Raw genomic sequence first — 23,424 nt, forward strand, 5'->3', positions numbered from 1 at the left:
TAACCCTACATCAGCCCTGGCACACCAAATGCTCCAATTACAAAAATGAATTGGTCCAGATGACCATCTGAACATGGTGGTCCCCATTGCCATGGGCTATAGAGGCCCAAAGGCTGGGCTTGCAAATTGCTGTGGTGGGGACTGTAAACAAAAACATTTGATTTTCTTTAAGTAAATAGCACTGAAATCTTGTCCTGTCAACTGCACTTTCAGGGTTAACTTTGCCAAAAAAAGAAGAAGTGTGGGGTTGGGCCCTAGAAACTCATTTAAACTTTTTATTTTCTGAAGTGAGTATGCAAGGCACTCTGGGAAATGATTCAAGGGCAGTTGAGCAAATTTCTTCTGTTTAGGAGAAACTGTGGATTGGTGGGGGTTTTGTGTGAACTTTTTTAGAACAGATATGGGGGGGGGTGAGGGGAAGATACTTATGGAAGAAATACATATAGAGGAAGGGCCAGATACTGCAACCCTGACCCTTATTCTGTGGAAGGAATGCAGAATCTATTCCCCGAGGATTAAGTTAGAGAGGAAATGAACTCCTGTGTGTGAACGAATCAAATACCCCAGGCCAGGGCCGGCTCTAGGTTTTTTGCTGCCCCAAGCAAAAACAATTTTGGCTGCCCCCCACACACCCCTGCCTCCCCAGCTCTGGGCTCCCCCCACCAGTTCTGACTCCACCCGCTCCCCCCTTGCCTCCAGCCGGTCCGGCGCTGGCAGGGTTGAAGTAAACAGCGGGGCTCCCAGGCCACGCCTCAGCCCAGGGCCCTTCCACCCAGGCCTCCTGCCTCCAGGACCGGCTGGGATCCAGGAGGGCAGAGCTGGGGGACTGCCCCGGCAGGGGACTGAGGAGCTGGGGCAGAGTAGCCCCAGAGAGAGCGGAGCCCCGGAGAGCGGGACGCAGGCCCCACATGGCAGCGCCCCGGACACCGGTCCCCACTATGCTGTGGTGGGGACTGTAAACAAAAACATTTGATTTTCTTTAAGTAAATAGCACTGAAATCTTGTCCTGTCAACTGCACTTTCAGGGTTAACTTTGCCAAAAAAAGAAGAAGTGTGGGGTTGGGTCCTAGAAACTCATTTAAACTTTTTATTTTCTGAAGTGAGTATGCAAGGCACTCTGGGAAATGATTCAAGGGCAGTTGAGCAAATTTCTTCTGTTTAGGAGAAACTGTGGATTGGTGGGGGTTTTGTGTGAACTTTTTTAGAACAGATATGGGGGGGGGTGAGGGGAAGATACTTATGGAAGAAATACATATAGAGGAAGGGCCAGATACTGCAACCCTGACCCTTATTCTGTGGAAGGAATGCAGAATCTATTCCCCGAGGATTAAGTTAGAGAGGAAATGAACTCCTGTGTGTGAACGAATCAAATACCCCAGGCCAGGGCCGGCTCTAGGTTTTTTGCCGCCCCAAGCAAAAACAATTTTGGCTGCCCCCCACACACCCCTGCCTCCCCAGCTCTGGGCCCCGGACACCGGTCCCCACTATGGCCCTGCTGCTGCTGCTGCTCCTGGCCCCCCTGCTGCAGTCCCTAGGCGGCTCGGGCCGCTTCACCCAGCCCCGGCTTGTGGCGCTGGGGGGCGGCCGCCCTGCGGCACCTGCAGGCAGCTCCCCCCACCCAGTGGCCCCCAGCCCGAGTGTCCCACGCTCGGAGCCCGTTCAACCCAGCCACAAGGTGCGGGCGCTGCTCCCCGACACGAACCACAGCGGTCCCAGGACACCCCCCCTGCGCTGCTGCCTAAGCAAAAAACAAACAAACAAAAAACAAACAAACAAACAAACAAAAAACCATGGCCGGAATGCTGCCCCTGAAAATGTGCTACCCCAAGCACGTGCTTGGTTTGCTGGTGCCTAGAGCCGGCCCTGCCCCAGGCATGGCCTTGATTCTGCAATGTCTAGCATGTGGGGGGACTGCTGCACCCACACAGCATCCCAGTGAAGTTCGACTCAGGTGCACTCATTCACTTGCCTGCTGTACCTTGCAGGAATGGGGCCTGTGCTCTCATTCAGGAAAGCCCTTAAGTATGTGAATAACTTCAAGGATTTAAGGCTCTCTTTGAGAGGATTGCTGCCTATAGTACATTTTCTTTCCTAAAACATGTTCTGCAGAAATCTAGACAATACTAAATCAGTAATTATTTGTGGATACATCATTGACAAGGTAGAAGCATATGCAAAGTAAAAAACAGAATAAAATATCCCATATGCAATAACTGAAGGCCTCTAAGCATCTCAGATTATCAATAGTAGAAAAAAAGTCCACCACAGGTAAAAATTCATATCAGTGTACATAGCTCTAGCAAGTAGGCCCCCAACTCAGGACAGCATGTCAGCACAAGCTTAAATCCATTTCTGTTCAGGACAGCACTTACGCACATGCTTAATTGAGCATATGTTTCAGAGCTCTCCTGAGCAGGACTGCTTTCCTGAATCAGGGCCTGAAATAATAGAATGGAAATAATAAATTGCTAAAGAAATAAAAACAATTATCAAGCGAGGAATGTATAGGAGGAAAAGAAGGGGAAACAGAGATCAGAAAAGGGTGTGGGCCAAGTTATGTCAGTGATAATCTTATGGGAGCATTGGTATGTGCCCCATTACCCCCCTTCAGTGTGTTGTGATTTGTCAGTAACTTGGGGAATGCTTCAAGATTCTTTGGCAGTGGGTGATTTCTTTCCCGCTGTGAGACTCAAGGCAATGTCACTTTCCATTATGAGAGGAGAGCCTGGGCTTTCTCAGTGCTCCTCAACAAAGGGCTAGTTCTGTTAGAACACAATTTTCTTAGATCTGCTAGGATTTATCTTCATGGTTGTGATTTAAGGTGTATGTACGGGTATTCCCCCCCCCCCCCCAAGTACAAAATAAGAACATTTGTAGACAGTTCCTAACTTTCCTTTTCCTGCCAATCACACTGCGGTGGTACTGTTAGTCTGTTACCTACCAGAGAGAGGCAATGAGGTAGCAGAAGGGAGAGAAACACTCCCCCACACAGAGATCAGGGTTCCATTGCTGCATTAATATTTTCTCCCACTCCCACTTCTAAAGGAGATTATCATTTCTCATCTTGTTTGGGCTCATTTCCATCAGGATCACTCACCAGTGAAGACGTAAAAGACCTAATCTGCTTCTTGTGATAGAGATTTTAGCCCACTGCAGCTTTCATACAATATGGCTATAAAAGCGGAGGGTGCTCTGCAGAAACGTGAGGTAAGGGTATCTGGATTCTTTTTATTTCATATGCATCCACATTATTTGGTCCCCAGAGAAACTGCAATAGTAGACAACTTTTGGAAGGGAGAGTAACTAACTCTAGCATATAGAACCCTTCTGTCAGGGAATGAAATAAATGGACACAGATCTGATTTTGCTCCTGCTTAAGTCAGTGAAAACTTGCTTCAGTGAGAGCAGGACAGGACCGAATTCAGCTTGCCTTGCTCCAGTGTTTTATTTGTGTCAGGGCTTGCTGGGGCTGAGCCGAGGCACCTCTAGTCTTGGCAGTTCACGGCCCTGACACCTCTGGGGTTGCCACGTCAGTTATGAAAGTAAAAAAACTGCTTGAGCCCCAGCATCTAATTGCCTGAGCCCCAGCAGCTCTTCCATTACAAATTAAGCACTGCCTTGCTCCCATAAGTCATACCCCACAAATCAGTGGGTTTGCGAGAATGAACAAAGCATGCAGCATGTGGTCCTGACACAGCGCAGAATATCTGCAACTGTTCAAGTATTTTTAAAAATTGTTACATTAGCTGTTTTTAAAGTATTTATAATTCTGTATAAAATTAAGCAAGAAGATACACATAGTATTTAACAGAGGGGTAGCCGTATTAGTCTGAATCTGTAAAAAGCAACAGAGGGTCCTGTGGCACCTTTGAGACTAACAGAAGTACTGGGAGCATAAGCTTTCGTGGGTAAGAACCTCACTTCACTTGCATCTGAAGAAGTGAGGTTCTTACCCACGAAAGCTTATGCTCCCAATACTTCTGTTAGTCTCAAAGGTGCCACAGGACCCTCTGTTGCTTTTTATAGTATTTAACATTCAGCGTGAGTATCGTATATTGATTGAGAATTCCTAAACTGTTGATAAATAAATAATCTAACTAATAAGAGTGCGTATGTGTTGCTCTTGAAAGGTGCTATAGTGGTCTTGGAAATTATCCTACCTACCCACAGAAGAGGCAACGGCAACGCAGGTTCCCTCACTGCTTCCTCAGTTTGTCTGAACCTCACCTGGAGGAGGGAGGATATGCTTCCAACTAGTAAGGCATTTCCCCTCCTCCCTACTTCTATGCAAACAGTTAAGAAAACAATCACAGGGCCTCTTATGCACATAAGCAGTCACCTTGAAGCTGATGGGGCTACTTACATTAGTAAAAAGAACAGGAGTACTTGTGGCACCTTAGAGACTAACAAATTTATTAGAGCATAAGCTTTCGTGGACTACAGCCCACTTCTTCGGATGCACTACAGCCCACTTCTTCGGATGCATATAGCTATTGCTATATGCATCCGAAGAAGTGGGCTGTAGTCCACGAAAGCTTATGCTCTAATAAATTTGTTAGTCTCTAAGGTGCCACAAGTACTCCTGTTCTTTTTGCGGATACAGACTAACACGGCTGCTACTCTGAAACCTTACATTAGTAAGCACCACCAAGTCTTATCTTTAAGATTCGCGCCTTGTGAGTGTATTTGTTAATGTTTGCCTGGCACCACTTAGCCATAATTAATAGTTGGAAGTGTTCCCTCCAGGTTGAGATTTGGCACATGAATGGAGGAGTGAAGGAAGCCTGCATTGCCACTGTCTGTGCCATGCTAGTTGTATGGATAGACTGGACAACTTCCAGGATCATTACCCTTAAAAAGCACCAAGCTCCCCTTCTCACACATATATATGATAGTTAAAAGACACAGTTAAAAAAATTATACATTAGAAACCAACACCCCTCAAAATACTAAAAAACAAACAAGCCAAGAATTGGCATGGAGTGAAAGGGCAGAGAATGGTAGGGGTGCTGGGTTGACGTATCTTACATGGGTGTTGAAAGTGGCTAAAATGGGAAACAAAACCTTCGAAAAGAGGTTCTGATTTAAAAACAATGCACATGATTGAAAACTCATTGGATTGTTCTTAAATCTTACTGATAGTCTCAGAAATTTGATAGCAATATCTGTAACATGTCTATCGCTAATATGTTCTTTTTTGTTCAAATATATATTTGCAGCTCTATCAGTTCTGTGTATCCTTTCTTTTCATTGTTCTTTATATCCATTTAGATCACTCCCAAGTACCAAGAGAAAGCCCCTCATCCTTTTTTTAAAAATATCATGTTTGTGTTTTTCCTCTTTCACTCAAATGACTAATTATAAAAATTCAATACTAGATGTCAGCACAGGTTTCCGTAAGCATTTGTAAATGAGGATGCAATAAATAATTTTTCATGATGAAACAAGAGCTATTTATAGGCTTGGAAGGATTAGATTTTTAAATAGTAAATGTTGTTAAACATCAACTTCATCATAAACACACAAACCGAAAAAAAACAATTTCCATCGATAATAATCAATTTTACAGATAGTCATAGAAAGAAAAATGTTGCCTGAGAACTTAAGAGTTTGATTTAAGGCAAACATTTTGACATATGATGTTGACAGTTTGTGTTTTAGCAGTTATAAAGCTTTAACTTTTTGAATCCCAACATGTACTGTCATTAAATAAAAACAACGAGGAGTCCTTGTGGCGCCTTAGAGACTAACAAATTTATTTGGGCATAAGCTTTCATGGGCTAAAACCCACTTCATCAGACGCATGGAGTGGAAAATACAGTAAGCAGGCATAAATATATAGCACATGAAAAGATGGAATTTGCCTTATCAAGTGGGGGGATCAGTGCTAACGAGGCCAATTCAATTAGGGTAGATGTGGCCCATTTCCAGCAGTTGACAAGAAGGGGTGAATATCAACAGAGGGAAAATGACTTTTTGTAGTGCTAACAAGGCCAGTTCAATCATGGTAGATGTGACCTGTTCTGAACAGTTGACAAGAAGGTGTGAGTATCAACAGAGGGAAAATTATTTTTTGTAGTGACCCAGCCACTCCCAGTCTTTATTCAGGCCTAATTTGATGGTGTCAAATTTGCAGATTAATTCCAGTTCTGCAGTTTCCCATTGAAATCTGTTTTTGAAGTTTTGTTGTTGAAGAATTGCCACTTTTAAGTCTGTTAAACTTTGTGTTATTGTTGAGAACAAATACATATATAGTTTAGTATGAAGATGCCGTAACTTTCTAAAATCAACATACCAAGAAAAATAGTAATGATGGGGTTGATTTTAATTTGATTGGTTTAGATCAGTGGCTCTCAGCCAGGGATACATGTACCCCTAGGGGTACGCAGAGGTCTTCCAGGGGGTATATCAACTTATCTAGATATTTGCCTACTTTTACAATAGGCTACAGAAAAAGCACTACTGAAGTCAGTACAAACTAAAATTTCATACAGACAATGACTTGTTTATACTGCTCTATATACTATATCAGCGTTTCTCAATCTGGGGGGGTTGAAATTTATTTTATAATCATATGGTAAAAATGAGCAAGTAAGCAATTTTTCAGTAGTAGTGTACTGTGGCATTTTTGTATTTTTATGTCTGATTTTGTAAGCAGATAGCTTTTAAGTGAGGTGGAACTTGGGGTACACAAGACAAATCCACATCTTGAAAGGGGTACAGTAGTCTGGAAAGGCTGAGAACTACTGGTTTAGATAATCATTCTATCTCTGATTTCATCCTTCCTGAACAGGGTAAATTTAGTTTCTGAAAGGACAATGTTATTTCCATTTTTTAAAATAAATATACAGCTTGACTATGTGTAACTTTCAGAGGAAATATTTCTGAGCTGTGACTTTTTTTTTTACCACTTAAATAGTACGTGGTAGTATTATTAGTATAGAGCACACTTACAAAGTTTGTGGACGATACCAAGCTTGGAGGGGTTGCAAGTGTTTTGGAGGATAGGATTAAAATTCAAAATGATCTGGACAAACTGGAGAAATGGTCTGAAGTAAATAGGATGAAATTCAATAAGGACAAATGCAAAGAACTCCACGTAGGAAGGAACAATCAGTTGCACACATACAAAATGGGAAATGACTGCCTAGTAAGGAGTACTGCGGAAAGGGATCTGGAGGTCATAGTGCATCACAAGCTAGATATGAGTCAACAGTGTAACTCTGAGATGCGGGCCCACAGGTTTCTGGGCTACCGGCAGGGAGTACTTTAGGTGAGACTCCTAGTGCAGAATAAGATCCTGTTAAAAGTGTTCAGAAACTTTCAGAAGTTCTACATAAGATCAAACAAGTGGGTAAAAAAACAACAACGAATCAACAAAAAACCCCCACAGGATATATGATTGAATCACCACACTTGGAGAGGAAGTTCATGTGTTTGTGTATTTCCTGCAGAACATTTTTGACAGCAGCATGAGCTGCAGGAGGAGAACTGCATTTGTACTTTCGTCCAATAATAAATGCATGTTAGTTACTTAGGTCCTGCCTGTGTTATTGTTTCAGGAACTCTGCTTGCTTGGGTAACCCATCTATAAGTAGATTGTGAGGTCTTTTGCAATGCTCAACCCACATTTTGGAATACATCTTAAAATGGATAGAAGTGCAGATTAATCTTATTACTTTTGATGGAGACGGAGGCGAAGGAAGGAAGGAAGAGAAGAGCAAGAAATATCCCTACAGCTGATGGTTTTAAAATGAAGGCCGCCAGTGGAAGAAAGTGAGTGAAGAGAATGAGGGAGACCACAGAGAATCTACATTTGCATTTGATGGAGCATAAGGTAATGGATGATGGTGTAAATACTTTGTGGGTTCCGGAAAAACAGCAAAAAATAATCAGGGCCTGGGCAGATGACAGTTTGGAAGTGATGATGCCTTGTAGAAAAATACCCTATGGCAGCACAGAAATACCCTTCTCTGTTGAAAGGACCGTACGCTGCATGAGAGACTGCATTAGGATTTTAAAATATGTCCCTTTCACATGCTAAAATGATGAGAGGTGCAGCTGGACAGCAGGTACTCTGCCTATTAATACTTTAAGTCTTAGCACAACTCTAGCAGGTGTCTAAAGTTGACTCCTTACTCCAATTTTCTTAATTCATGGTTCTCAGTTCTTCATTTGTAGGACTGATGAATGAAATTGTTTGTAATTGTTTACTTTATTAATGTAATTTCATAAGTAAAGTTTTATGAATGAAACAATATTCATTCATAAAACCGGTTACTCCAATAACTGGCTAATTAACAATTAAGATGCTTGTTAAGAGCCATAGCTGTTCAGTCAGCTGCCTTTGTAAGTTTCACTATCAATCCAATTCCTGCTTAAATCACTGAGACTTGCACTGTTTCAGTATTGTAACTTCTGTTCCCTGTTTGCCATATTGTAATTCAAACCCCATTTTAAAATGCTTACTCCATTTTGTAAGGGCTTGCTGCAACCTTCATTTTTGCAAACCCTGCTGTAATCTTATTAGTTTAGTTTAGATGTGTGAATGAGGTATGTATGGATGATGGAATCAACCTCCAGCCCCAGCCTGTCCTGATTAAATAGAGTTCAAACACCAACGGCTGAAGATGCAGACAAGAGCCCTAACAAAGTAAGCAGAATCCACCCTAAAAAGAAAAGGTACAATAGAAGGAAGATCAAAGCCCGGTCCCAGGCTGAAAATCATGTCTGCAATTGACGGGTGATCAATCACCAAACCTAGAGGCAGCATGACACAGCAAGACCTATAGACTCTGGATTCAAACTAAAGCCTACAAAAAGGATGGGTGAGATGGAAAACTTGGGAGGAGGGTAACGTTCTGCTGCCAACATGGAAGGGCATCGGTGCATGCCGAACAGAGACCCAGCTTGTTCTTGTGCCCAGCTTTCCTGGCTAGTTAGCCGCCACAAGCTACGAACCCAAGCTGCAAACTCAAGTCACAGATTCAAGCAGGACTGGTAACTATGCAGCAGCTGCAGAACATCTGATGGATGTGTGTGTGTGTGTGTATATAGGTATTAGGTATAATGTGTGTGTATAAGGATTAAGTTATTAGTTATTGGTCATAAATCAAATTGTTATCATAATAAACGTGGCATCTTTATCTTGTCCCCTTTAATAAGATCCTGCTAGTTTTTATTGGTATAACACATTCAAAGGTACAAATTTAATACAAAATCTTCAGTGTAAGTCTACAATTTTAGAAATGTCACCAAATAAATTAGATTGAATTTTACAGCAATATATACTTATGTTTTTAAGAATACACTTTTCTGAGATGCAAAAGAGAGAGTTGCCAATCGCACCTGCTGTATCTGCCACTTAATTAGAATAAGCAACTGAAATTTAAGTTGGCATTTCCATGGTGGCATTTTGGAATTCGTAAAGAAAGGAAATGGAGCTATTCCAGCCACAGAGGAGGAGTTTACCATTTTTTTTCCAAAAGGAAAGAACATCAACCCTTGTTGCAGTTTTGCAGGTCTCACAGCTAGACTAAAGCCTCTAGGTATTTGATCTACCCATGACAGATATTTTAACATGTGTAACAACATTTAAGAAAACTTGATAAATGTAGCAATTTTTCTTGTTTTAATTTGTGTCAGAGAAAACCAGAATTTCTGTAGATCTTCTTTACTTGTTTATATAATTTCTGTAAAAGCACTGCCACTGCATTTGCAGCAGGTTAATTAAATACTCTGTCTGGTTGCTTTTAAAATGTTCTTCATGTGTCTACACAGAAAGAAAATGCAAAGTAGAGATGGGAGGTGTAATATTTGGCAGGGTTTGTTTCACTTGAGGTGACTCAAGAAGTGGTTTGTCACTTACATCTCATCAAAGCCTATTTCCTTATTCAAGCGCCATTTCCAAACTTTCAAGTATCAGATGTGTAGCCGTGTTAGTCTGAATCTGTAAAAAGCAACAGAGGGTCCTGTGGCACCTTTAAGACTAACAGAAGTATTGGGAGCATAAGCTTTTGTGGGTAAGAACCTCACTTCTTCAGATGCATCTCAGAAAAGGGTTTTGCTAACAACATAAATATATGTTGCTATAAAATTCAGTCTAATTTATTCTGGTGAAATTTCTAAAAATTGAAACAGGACTGTGCATAGTACAAGCACATATAAAACACGATCCCTGCCCCGAAGAGTTTACAGTCTATGAATACCTGTGTTCTGGCTGATCAAATCAGTATTGAGATTTGAGTTGAGTAGATCAGAGGATCAGGGCTAAATGGCTCAATGGGCACTGCTAAGTAATTTCAAACCATACAGTTTACAGTCAATGACTGTTTCTTATTATTCCCATCCATTTTCTCAGTAACCCACCACGAAGAAATTGATTTTTCCAATCAACAGTCATCAGTACTAGTGCCTAGTGGAATACTGTTTTCCAGGGCTGGTGGTATGAATGACAAAGGCTTTGGGCTTTGACAAGGTGGTAGTTCTTCTGCTGTATTTGCTCTACCCCACTTCTAACACCCAGCACTACTCACCTTTATTTCTTCGCAAGATTTTATTATAATTGCCAAGCAAGAAGCTTAAGGTTATGAAGACAGATCAGTTACATCAGAAAAACCTTATAAGTGTGAAGTAATTATAAGAATATGTAATATTAGGGCCTGAAATTTTTCAGTTAAAGGTAGTGGGCAAAATTAATCTGTGCAATAACTCCTTTAACACAGGATGAAACTGACCTAAAGTTTTAGTAAACTACATAGGTGTGGAAATTCAGAGTTAAGATCCCACAAATGCACAAATGCTGTCCCCATGTTGCAATACTGTCACCATTCCATGACACAGAAAAATATATCTGATAATTATCACAATTACTTATCAATTTTTTTTTCATTAGAGCTGGTTGAAATTTTCAGGCCACAAAGTATTTACACCCTAAGTCATACCCCACAAATCAGTGGGTTTGCGAGAATGAACAAAGCATGCAGCATGTGGTCCTGACACAGCACAGAATATCAGCAGATGTTCAAGTATTTTAAAAAATTGTTACATTATCTATTTTTAAAGTATTTATAATTATGTATAAAATTAAGCAAGAACATACACACAGTATTTAACATTCAGCGTGAGTGCCATATATTGATTGAGAATTCCTAAACTGTTGATAAATAAATAATCTAACTGATAAGAGTGCGTAGGTGTTGCTCTTGAAAGGTGCCATAGTGGTCTTGAAAACTGTCCTACCTACCCACGGAAGAGGCAACAGCAACGCAGGTTCCCTCACTGCTTCCTCAGTTTGCCTGGAGGATATGCTTCCAACTAGTAAGGCATTTCCCCTCCCCCCTACTTCTAGGCAAACCATTAAGAAAACAATCACAGGGCCTCTTATGCACATAAGCAGTCACCTTGAAGCTGATGGGGCTACTTACATTAGTAAGCACAAGTCTGATCTTACAGGTTCAGGGCCTGTGAGTGTATTTGTTAATGTTTGCCTGGCACTACTTAGCCATAATGAATAGTTGGAAGTGTTCCCTCCAGGTTGAGGTTTGGCACATGAATGGAGGAGTGAAGGAGTGAAGGACGCCTGCATTGCCACTGTCTGCGCCATGCTAGTTGTATGGATAGACTGGACAACTTCCAGGATCATTACCCTTAAAAAGCACCAAACTCCCCTTCTCACACATATATATGATAGTTAAAAGACACAGTTAAAAAAATTATACATTAGAAACCAACACCCCTCAAAATACTAAAAAACAAACAAGCCAAGAATTGGCATGGAGTGAAAGGGCAGAGAATGGTAGGGGTGCTGGGTTGACGTATCTTACATGGGCGTTGAAAGTGGCTAAAATGGGAAAAGAAACCTTCCAAAAGAGGTTCCGATTTAAAAACAATGCACATGATTGAAAACTCATTGGGTTGTTCTTAAATCTTACTGATAGTCTCAGAAATTTGATAGCAATATCTGTAACATGTCTATCGCTAATATGTTCTCTTTTGTTCAAATATATATTTGCAGCTCTGTGTATCCTTTCTTTTCATTGTTGTTTATATCCATTTAGATCACTCCCAAGTAACAAGAGAAAGCCCCTCATCTTTTTTTAAAAATATCATGTTTATGTTTTTCCTTTTTCACTCAAATGATTAATTATAAAAATTCAATACTAGATGTTAGGACAGCTTTCCATAAGCATTTGTAAATGAGGATGCAATAAATAATTTTTCATGAAGCAAGAGCTATTTATAGGCTTGGAAGGATTAGATTTTTAATGGTACATGTTGTTAAACATCAACTTCATCATAAACACACAAACGGAAGAAAAACAATTTCCATCGATAATAATCAATTTTACAGATAGTCATGTAACTTTCAAGAGGAAACATTATACCACTTAAATATTATATGGTAGGATTATTAGTATAGAGCACACTTATAAAGTTTGTAGACAATACCAAGCTCTCGGGCGTTGCAAGTGCTTTGGAGGATAGGATTAAAATTCAAAATGATCTGGACAAACTGGAGAAATGGTCTGAAGTAAATAGGATGAAATGCAATAAGGACAAATGCAAAGTACTCCACATAGGAAAGAACAATCAGTTGCACACATACAAAATAGGAAATGACTGCCTAGGAACAGGGCCGGCTCCAGGCAGCAACTGAGCAAGCTGGTGCTTGGGGCGGCAGATTGTTCGAGGCGGCATTCCGCCCAATCCTAGGGCAGCACGGCTGCTTTTTTTTTTTTGTTTTGTTCCACTCCGGCCACCCTGTAGGGGATGGCGGCGCAGAGAACCAGAGCGCCCTGCAGGGCAGTCCTCTTCCTTCCCTCCCCACCGACCGGAGTGGAGCCCTTGCGGCAGGCGGCAGGAGGCGACGCAGCGGGAGGGGCCGCGTGGCAGCGCCCCTGCCGTAGCCTTGGCCGCCCCCTTCTCTCTCCCTCCCGCCCGCTCCCTCCCCCTCCCCCGCCTCCCAGCCAGTCCCCCTGCACCCGTGCTCTGGCCGCGCCGCAAGTTTTTTTTTTTTGCTTGGGGCAGCCAAAAAGCCAGAGCCGGCCCTGCCTAGGAAGGAGTACCGCGGAAAGGGATCTGGGGGTCATAATGGATCACAAGCTGTCAGGGCTGTATCCCCACTTTGAACTTTAGGGTACAAATGTAGGGGCCTGCATGAAAACTTCTAAGCTTAACTACCAGCTTAGCTCTGGTCCGCTGCCACCATCCCAATGGATTCCCTCCCTGGGAAGCCTTGAGAGACCTTCACCAATTCCCTGGTGAATACAGATCCAAACCCCTTGGATCTTAAAACAAGGAGAAATTAACCATTCCCCTCCTTCCTCCCACCAACTCCAGGTGAATACAGATCCAACCCCCTTGGATCTAAAACAAGGAAAAATCAATCAGGTTCTTAAAAAGAAGGCTTTTAATTAAAGAAAAAGGTAAAAATCATCTCTGTAAAATCAGTATGGAAATTAACTTTACAGGGTAATCAACTTAAAGAGCTCAGAGGACTCCCCTCTAGTCTTAGGTTCAAAGTACAGCAAACAAAGATAAACACTCTAGTAAAAGATACATTTACAAGTTGAGAAAACAAAGTAAAACTAAGACGCCTTGCCTGGCTATTTACTTACAAGTTTGAAATATGAGAGACTTGTTTAGAAAGATGGGGAGAACCTGGATTGATGTCTGGTCCCTCTCAGTCCCAAGAGCGAACGAACTCCCAAACAAAAAACACAAACAAAAGCCTTCCCCCCTCCCCCCCCCCCCAGATTTGAAAGTATCTTGTCCCCTTATTGGTCCTTTGGTCAGATGCCAGCCAGGTTACCTGAGCTTCTTAACCCTTTACAGGGAAAAGGATTTTGGAGTCTCTGGCCAGGAGGGATTTTATAATACTGTACACAGGACAGCTGTTACCCTTCCCTTTATAGTTATGACACAAGCTAAATATGAGTCAACAGTGTAACGCTGTTGCAAAAAAAGCAAACATCATTCTGGGATGTATTAGCAGGAATATTGTAAGCAAGACACGAGAAGTAATTCTTCCGCTCTACTCTGCGCTGATTAGGCCTCAACTGGAGTATTGTTTCCAGTTCTGGGCGCCACATTTCAGGAAAGATGTGGACAAATTGGAGAAAGTCCAGAGAAGAGCAACAAAAATGATTAAGCAGCAAAGAGCCCTGTGGCACCTTATAGACTAACAGACATATTGGAGCATGAGCTTTTGTGGGTGAATACCCACTTCTTCAGATGCATGTGTTATTATTAAAAGTCTAGAAAACCTGACCTATGAGGAAAGATTGAAAAAATTGGGTTTGTTTAGTCTGGAGAAGAGAAGACTGAGAGGGGACATGATAACAGTTTTCAAGTGCCTAAAAGGTTGTTACAAGGAGGAGGGAGAAAAATTGTTCTCCTTAACCTCTGAGGATAGGAGAAGAAGCAATGGGCTAAAATTGCAGCCAGGGTGGTTTAGGTTGGACATTAGGAAAAACTTCCTAACTGTCAAAGTGGTTAATCACTGGAATAAATTGCCTAGGGAGGTTGTGGAATCTCCATCATTGGGGATTTTTAAGAGCAGGTTGGACAAACACCTGTCAGGGATGGTCTAGGTCAGTGGTTCCCAAATTTGTTCCACCGCTTGTGCAGGGAAAGCCCCTGGCGGGCTGGGCTGGTTTGTTTACCTGCCGCGTCCGCAGGTTCTGCCGGTCGTGGCTCCCAGTGGCCGTGTTTCGCTGCTCCAGGCCAATGGGAGCTGCTGGAAGCGGCGCGGGCCGAGGAACGTACTGGCTGCCACTTCCAACAGCTCCCATTGGCCTGGAGCAGCGAACCGTGGTCACTGGGAGCCGCGATCGGCCGAACCTGCGGATGCGGCAGGTAAACAAACTGGCCCTGCCCGCCAGGGGCTTTCCCTGCACAAGCGGTGGAACAAGTTAGGGAACCACTGGTCTAGACAATACTTAGTCGTACCTTGAGTGAAGGGACTGGAATAGATGACCTCTCGAGGTCCCTTCCAGTTCTATCACTCTATGATTTTCCCTCAAGTGTTAATATTTTTTTTAATTATTAAGGACATTTTGATCTTATTTCTTCCTATGTATAAGCTTCTATTTTCTCAGTGATGTAGCAATAATTACTACTTATGGGATGTCTTCCAAAATATAAAAACATTAAAAAAAAAAAGAAAAGAAAAAGAAAATGTATTAATGGAGGCAATCTTCCGTTGGCCAGGAAGTTGGACTGGAGAAATTCTGTTGGGTCATGTGGCCATTCTAAAACCTGCTTTATAGCAGTCAGATTACTGTAAGATCCAGCGTACATGGATCAGCCTGGTAGAGGGAGAGCACAGCCATTGTTATGTAATTTCAACTTTGTTTTAAATAGTGGGTTTTTATATATTTTTATATATATATAAACATTTATGACACAGTTTTATCTTTTGTTTGAAAAACAAAACCACAACTGGAAAAAGTACTTTCAGTATGATAGCCAGCATGTGTGACACTAAACAGAGTAAACACCAGAAGAAGAAACAAGGCTTTTGGTTTGTTCTTACTCTGAAATAAAATCCTCCCTTCACCTATCCCTATAACAGTCCTACCCTGGTCCCTACTCCTGGGGTTCTGTCCCCTTGCCATTCTGTCAGGGGCAAAATCTAGAAACCTTCAGGTTACAAAAGCAAGATGAATTTATGCTGTTTAGATTTAGATTTAACCATGTTGGTTTTGTACTTGTTGTGTGCCAGTTTCTGTAATAAAGTGCCTAATTGCCAGACAATATAGAATTTAATTGAAGGCCAAATCCTGTGATCCATGTTCATGATGGTAGTAGTACTTCACTCTGCAAGCGGTCCCAGTGATTGCAATGAGACTGCCGATAGCAGAAGGTGCTATTCAGTATGAATAAAAGTAGCAGAATTGGGCCCTATATAAGTAGTTTGTTTTGTTTTCTTAATCTTCAAAAAGTGAGACAGAAAGGGAATAAATATTTTTCCAATGCGGACTGTTTAGCCATTCATTTCTCAATATTAAAAATAAACTTTGGCCCATAGATAGTACTTTTCATCAAAAAATCTCAAAGCATTTTACAGATAGCGAAATTAATACCCAGGATGGTTACGTGAATTACCCAGTGTCACAGAACAAGCCAGTGGCACAGCCAAGAATAGAATCCAGCTCTTCTGACTCGCAGAAGATGTGCAACCCACTAAACTGATTTTTGTATCCAACTAGGTGCAGACAAAAAATAACTCACACAAAGCATAAAATGTCATTGTTTGCTACTGTCAGGGCCTGATCCTTCAAAGAGTTACCTGTGTGTAACTTTACACACACGAGTAGTTCCACTGACTTCAAAGGGACTACTTATGTAAGTGTTTAATTTGACCCTATGTAGCTAGAAAAAGAGAACTATTATTACTAACTTGACTCAAGTCGTTACTGTGTCTCTCTGTATAAACTCTATTCCCTGGTCATACCTGTGTTCATAGGTGCCGACTTCCTCTGTTCCCGGGGGCTGCTCGATCCCCGCCCTGCCTCTTCCTGCCCCTGCTCTTCCTCACCCCCCCCCCAGTGCCTCCTGCACGCTGCTGAATAGCTGATCCGTGGTGTGGGAGGGAGGGGGAGGAACTGATCAGCAGGGCTGCTGGCGGGTGAGAGGTGCTGGGAGGGGGGGAAAGGTGCTGATCCGTGGGGCTGCTGGTGGGTGCCGAGCACCCACTATTTTTTCCCCATGGTTACTCCAGCCCCAGAGCACCTATGGAGTTGGCGTCTATGCCTATGTTTACCTATGTGCTTGGACCCTGCAAGTTTAACAGCAAATTATTTAGTCTTTGTATAAAGCTAATCACATTAACTTTAGTCCTCTGGGTTATGGCAAGTTAAGAAACAATTCGGAAGCTTGTTTTGAATTGGAAACACTCCAGAACATTAGAACAATACGCTAAATTCTGATCCTATCGGCCACATACTTAGTTATGGAAATCCAATGCAGTTGACTGTCTTCACACAGGTCAGTTAAAAAGAGAGAGAGCGGTTCCACTATATACAATGTGAAATGTATTAAGTTTATGGCACATGGTGATGCAATCTCAGACGATAAGGTAACGAGAACACGGATATTGCTAACATCCTTCTCACCAAAAGATAGTAAACACAAACCTCAAAAGGGACAAGTGCTGTTTTAAGAGCAATATTACATGTCATAAAGAATTTAATGCAGCTATCACCATAAGAGACAGTGTAGTACTATCACCTTTAAGCTACAAAAGCCACCAAGTTCTTGGGAATCTTACATTAGTAAGGGAGTCTTTGCAGGACCCTGGTTCTTGAATACGTACTGTACAGTAACAACAAGGAGTCTGGTGGCACCTTGTTGTTTTTGTAGATACAGACTAACACGGCTACCCCCTGATACTTGACACCGTACTGTACAGTATGTCCTAAACTCTGCTATATTACGTATGTCTGTTTAATATAGTTATTTTCAGCTGTTGCAATGAAGTGCTATAGAATTTTGAAAGAGACGTGATAATTTCAAGTGTGAATATGAAGAATACACTAGGGGCCTTATCCAAAGCCAATTGAAGTAAATGGAAAAACTCCTATTGACTTCAGTGGGTTTTGGGTTAGGCAGTAGGAATACAGAAATTGCCATGCCAGATTAGACAAGGATCTGTCTAGTACAGTATCCTGTCTCCAGCACCAGATGCTTCAGAGGAAATTGCAAGAACCTGACACTACGTTGTTATGGAATAATTTGCCCATAGCAAATGATTTTTCCTAGCTCCTACTAGTTAGAGGTTGGTTTATACCATGAGGCCCTTCCAAAGTCTTGATTGTTAAAAAATCTTCTTTGAGGTATTTCTGGATTATTTGTTATTCACACAAGCATCCAATCCATGTTACTCCTGGGGGAATTCTGCGCAACTGCACGATGAAGAATTCTGCAGAAATTCTATCCCTAAATTAACACACAGTTATGAACCTTGTATTGACATTTTGGCTCCATTCAATAGATAGTGGATAGAGGAGAACTGGTAGCTCTTGGCCCCAATGAAAGTTTTTTGAGTTTTTCCATTTAAGAAAAAAACAAAAGTAGACAGACACTTTCTGTAGTAAATAGTAACCCCATTTTAATTCAGATCCTGAGCTAGTGTAAACTGGGGTGAACAGAGCAATGCTGATTTACATCAGATGAGGACCTGCCCTTCTGTTTGATATTTAACAACAGACTTCTACTTTTTGTGTCATAAGACTTTTGAGTCTCTTGTTAGTTTTTTATCTTTTACTACAGAGAGGGGGAAATAAGTTCCCCAAAGCACACAAAGGCGATGTAGCTGGCTCATTAGACCATGTTCTGAGCTCAGTAACACTGGTGCCAATTTAAAGTAACTCCACTGAATTCAGGGCATTACTCCAGATTTGCATCAGAATAACTGAGTAGAATATTTTTTTAAATTGACATTTTTAGTCTCCTTTTCTCACAAGGACTCTAGACTTTCCCTATGGCTGGAATATTTTCCCTGATCCTGTATGCCCGGCAACCTTACACCTCTGGTACAGTATAAATAAATGTAATAATTAATGGGGCCTAAAGGAAGTGCTTCCAAGTCAGATGACAGTCTTCAATTTTCCCTTTGGTTTAACAGAACACCTTTTCTAGAGGGTCAGTTCCTTTAAACGTATAAATAGAACATTGTAAAGCTATATTTAACAGGAAACAATGCCCAGGGCATTATATGTGGGTGTGCTAAGGTGTCACAGCACCCTCTTAGAACTACACGAGGTTGCTGTGTTTGGGTCCTAACATGTTAGACTTGTGTGCTGTTACATTTCTCATGGTCTGGGTAAGCAGCGCTCTCTTTTTTCTTGGCCTCTCTGGAACACTTCCTGGACATAGGCTCTCGATCATGTTACCCCTTCATCAACATGGACCCCTGTGACGTTGTGCAGTCTATATGGTTTTATAAAAACTTGATAATAAGTCAATATAATGTAACTGAGATAGTTTTAGAGAAAATACGGTAATAAGTGAATGTAACGTAACTGGGATATGCCTCATGCAAAAGGTCTCTTGTAAGGTATCATTACAAAGCTTATAATCTACTGAGTATGATCATCTGATTTGTATAAATGTACCACTCTTGTATCTAAAACTAGAAGTATAAAATGTAACTCTGAGGGCCTATTGTAATTGTGTAAAGTGTGGACCATTAATGATGGTTTGGAATCTTGATGACTCCCATTGTCTGCAGATGGCTGTATTTACCTGTGAGTCTTCCTGTATATGTGTGTGCTGGCAAGTGAGTAATGAAGTCTTGCAGTGACATGTGATCATGTCACCTGAACTGGAATCCATCTTTAACCTGGTGCTTTTCCAGTGAGGGGGGGTGTGGAAAACCAGAGAGACAAAGAGTTCCCGCCTTATGCAAAAGATATATAAAGGGGGGGAAGAGAACAGAGAGGGAGAGGAGCCATCATGAAGAATCCCCTAGCTACCACCTGAGCTGCAACAAGAGCTGTACCAGGGGAAAGAATTGTGCCCAGGCCTGGAAGATGTCCAGTCTGAGAAAAACTTACTGAAGCATCTCTGAGGGTGAGATTATCTATATTTAGTTTGATTAGGCATAGATTTGCGCATTTTATTTTATTTTGCTTGGTGACTTACTTTGTTCTGTCTGTTACTACTTTGAACCACTTAAATCCTACTGTCTGTATTTAATAAAATCACTTTCTATTTAGTAATTCACTCAGAGTATGTATTAATACCTGGGGGAGCAAACAACTGTGCATATCTCTCTATCAGTGTTATAGAGGGCGAACAATTTATGAGTTTGCCCTGCATAAGCTTTATGCAGGGTAAAACGGATTTATTTGGGTTTAGACCCCATTGGGAGTTGGGCATCTGAGTGCTAAAGACAAACGCACTTCTGTGAGCTGTTTTTAGGTAAACTTGCAGCTTTGGGACAGGAGATTCAGACCCTGGATCTGTGTCTGGAGCCAAACAGGAGTGTCTGGCTCAGCAAGACAGGGTGCTGGAGTCCTGAGCTGGCAGGGAAAACAGAAGCAGGGGTAGTCTTTGCACATCGGGTGGCAGCTCCCAAGGGGGTTTCTGTGATCCAACCCGTCACAACCCCATCTACATTAGGCCCCCAGGACCAGTGCTGACACCCCCAGACTTCTCAGTAGCTTAAGCACAACTTTTCCCCAAAGCTCCAACGTTGTGATTACTCTGGTTTACAGCTCACATCCTTAGGGACACTTGATAACTGAACACACAGACTTTGTAAGTGTTCTAAAAACCAATCACTCTTTATCTAGCACAAGAAGTATACAGATCTAGACAAAGTAATAAACAGCTACACACATTCCTGTACCTCAGTTTCCTCATCACTCTTGAGGGGAATGATACTGCTAAAGTAGGGAACCTTCCTGACTTCTATACTACCCTGATGGAATTGGATGGCACAAGGGTCCAAGTCCCTGCCCCAACTCTCTTTACTGAGATGCCTGCCTGACCCTGAGGACTTCTTTTTCTCTGTCCTATGCGGCGGAGTCCTTGTAACCCTGATAAGGCTGGGCCCAGGATCCCTGGGTGGCTTAACCCCCAGTTTCATCCTGGGCCGCTCAGGACAGTGGCTACAGTGTCCCCATTCTGGGGTACTCTCTCCTCACCAACCACTTCCCAGGCCCAGTGACCATTACACTGAGTTTAAACCAAATACAATATATTAAACAACAATTGTAAAAAAATACTGGAAAAATTGGACAGGTTAAAGGATCAAGAAAACCTGCACTATGAGCATGGGAAACACCATTGTCTTTGTCTGGAGTGTCTCATGACTGTGAATGCTCACCTCAGGCAGACTGTCAAAAACAGGGGCAGACACCCCAAGCTGATGGTGTGTTGTATAATTAAATTTCACCAAGCCAGTGACAAATGTGAACTCCTGGATCACTAGAACAGTCTTACCATGGAGTCACAGACAGTCCCCTTAGACTCTCTAGTGTATCTTGCCACCCAGATAAACTTGATTTAGTGATAAATAGCCACTTACACCAAAAATCACAGCACATTCAGGTTGCTTCCAGTCCCAAGAGACCAGTCACTTGATCAAAGGGTATCCTAGATCTTACACCAAAAATAATGCCTGTAGTCAATCCTGTTATAAACAACCTAAAGGTTTATTAACTAGGAAAAAAGAAATAGAGTTATTTACAGGTTAAAGCATAAGAACATAAGAACGGCCATACCGGGTCAGACCAAAGGTCCATCTAGCTCAGTATCCTGTATACCGACAGTGGCCAATGCCCAGTGCCCCAGAGGGAGTGAACCTAACAGGCAATGATCAAGTGATCTCTCTCCTGCCATCCATCCGCACCCTCTGACAAATGGACTTAACCACCATGAATTTATCCAGTTCTCTTTTAAACGCTGTTATAGTCCTAGCCTTCACAACCTCCTCAGGTAAGGAGTACCACAAGTTGACTGTGCGCTGTGTGAAGAAGAACTTCCTTTTATTTGTTTTAAACCTGCTGCCTATTAATTTCATTTGGTGACCCCTAGTTCTTGTATTATGGGAATAAGTAAATAACTTTTCTTTATCCACTTTCTCCACATCACTCATGATTTTATATACCTCTATCATATCCCCCCTTAGTCTCCTCTTTTCCAAGCTGAAGAGTCCTAGCCTCTTTAATCTCTCCTCATATGGGACCCGTTCCAAACCCCTAATCATTTTAGTTGCCCTTTTCTAAACCTTTTCTAGTGCCAGTATATCTTTTTTGAGATGAGGAGACCACATCTGTACGCAGTATTCAAGATGTGGGCGTACCATCGATTTATATAAGGGCAATAATATATTCTCAGTCTTATTCTCTATCTCCTTTTTAATGATTCCTAACATCCTGTTTTCTTTTTTGACCACCTCTGCACACTGCGTGGACATCTTCAGAGAACTATCCACGATGACTCCAAGATCTTTTTCTTGACTTGTTGTAGCTAAATTAGCCCCCATCATATTGTATGTATAGTTGGGGTTATTTTTTCCAATGTGCATTACTTTACATTTATCCACATTAAATTTCATTTGCCATTTTGTTGCCCAATCACTTAGTTTTGTGAGATCTTTTTGAAGTTCTTCACAGTCTGCTTTGGTCTTAACTATCTTGAGCAGTTTAGTATCATCTGCAAACTTTGCCACCTCACTATTTACCCCTTTCTCCAGATCATTTATGAATAAGTTGAATAGGATTGGTCCGAGGACTGACCCTTGGGGAACACCACTAGTTACCCCTCTCCATTCTGAGAATTTACCATTAATTCCTACCCTTTGTTCCCTGTCTTTTAACTAGTTCTCAGTCCATGAAAGGACCTTCCCTTTTATCCCATGACAGTTTAATTTATGTAAGAGCCTTTGGTGAGGGACCTTGTCAAAGGCTTTCAGGAAATCTAAGTACACTATGTCCACTGGATCCCCTTTGTCCACATGTTTGTTGAGTCCTTCAAAGAACTCAAATAGATTAGTAAAACACGATTTCCCTTTACAGAAACCATGTTGACTATTGCTCAACAGTTTATGTTTTTCTATGTGTCTGACAATTTTATTCTTAACTATTGTTTCGACTAATTTGCCCGGTACCGACGTTAGACTTATCGGTCTGTAATTGCCGGGATCACCTCTAGAGCCCTTTTTAAATATTGGCGTTACATTAGCTAACTTCCAGTCATTGGGTACAGAAGCCGATTTAAAGGACAGGTTACAAACCTTAGTTAATAGTTCCGCAACTTCACATTTGAGTTCTTTCAGAACTCTTGGGTGAATGCCATCTTGTCCCGGTGACTTGTTAATGTTAAGTTTATCAATTAATTCCAAAACCTCCTCTAGTGACACTTCAATCTGTGACAGTTCCTCAGATTTGTCACCTACAAAAGCCATCTCAGGTTTGAGAATCTTCCTAACATCCTCAGCCATGAAGCAAAGAATCCATTTAGTTTCTCCGCAAAGACTTTATCGTCTTTAAGCGCTCCTTTTGTATCTTGATCATCAAGGGGCCCCACTGGTTGTTTAGCAGGCTTCCTGCTTCTGGTGTACTTAAAAAACATTTTGTTATTACCTTTGGAGTTTTTGGCTAGCCGTTCTTCAAACTCCTCTTTGGCTTTTCTTTATTACATTCTTGCACTTAATTTGGCAGCTTTTATGCTCCTTTCTATTTGCCTCACTAGGATTTGACATCCACTTTTTAAAGGAAGTCTTTTTATCTCTCACTGCTTCTTTTACATGGTTGTTAAGCCACGGTGGCTCTTTTTTAGTTCTTTTACAGTGTTTTTTAATTTGGGGTATACATTGAAGTTGGGCCTCTATTATGGTGTCTTTAAAAAGTGTCCATGCAGCTTGCAGGGATTTCACTTTAGTCCCTGTATCTTTTAACTTCTGTTTAA

The 23,424-nt window shown here is 41.7% G+C and overlaps 1 protein-coding gene across 6 annotated transcripts in view; it reads left to right on the plus strand.

Moving 5' to 3' along the window:
• The window catches only part of B3GALT5 (beta-1,3-galactosyltransferase 5), a 47,209-nt gene that overhangs the window by 11,736 nt on the left and 12,049 nt on the right, over positions 1–23,424 (plus strand). For 3 of the 6 annotated variants that reach the window (XM_042859224.2, XM_042859231.2, XM_042859230.2), the window contains exons 2-3: positions 3,088–3,207; positions 7,563–7,837. The exons of 1 other annotated variant lie outside the window; for it this stretch is intronic. The gene's annotated coding sequence lies outside the window, so the exon portion shown is untranslated. The remainder of the gene's footprint in view (positions 1–3,087; positions 3,208–7,562; positions 7,838–23,424) is intronic. 2 more of the 6 variants (XM_042859227.2, XM_042859226.2) reach the window with 2 other exon arrangements.

This window comes from Chrysemys picta, chromosome 1, assembly GCF_011386835.1.
Source record: "Chrysemys picta bellii isolate R12L10 chromosome 1, ASM1138683v2, whole genome shotgun sequence".
Lineage (NCBI taxonomy): Eukaryota > Metazoa > Chordata > Testudines > Emydidae > Chrysemys > Chrysemys picta.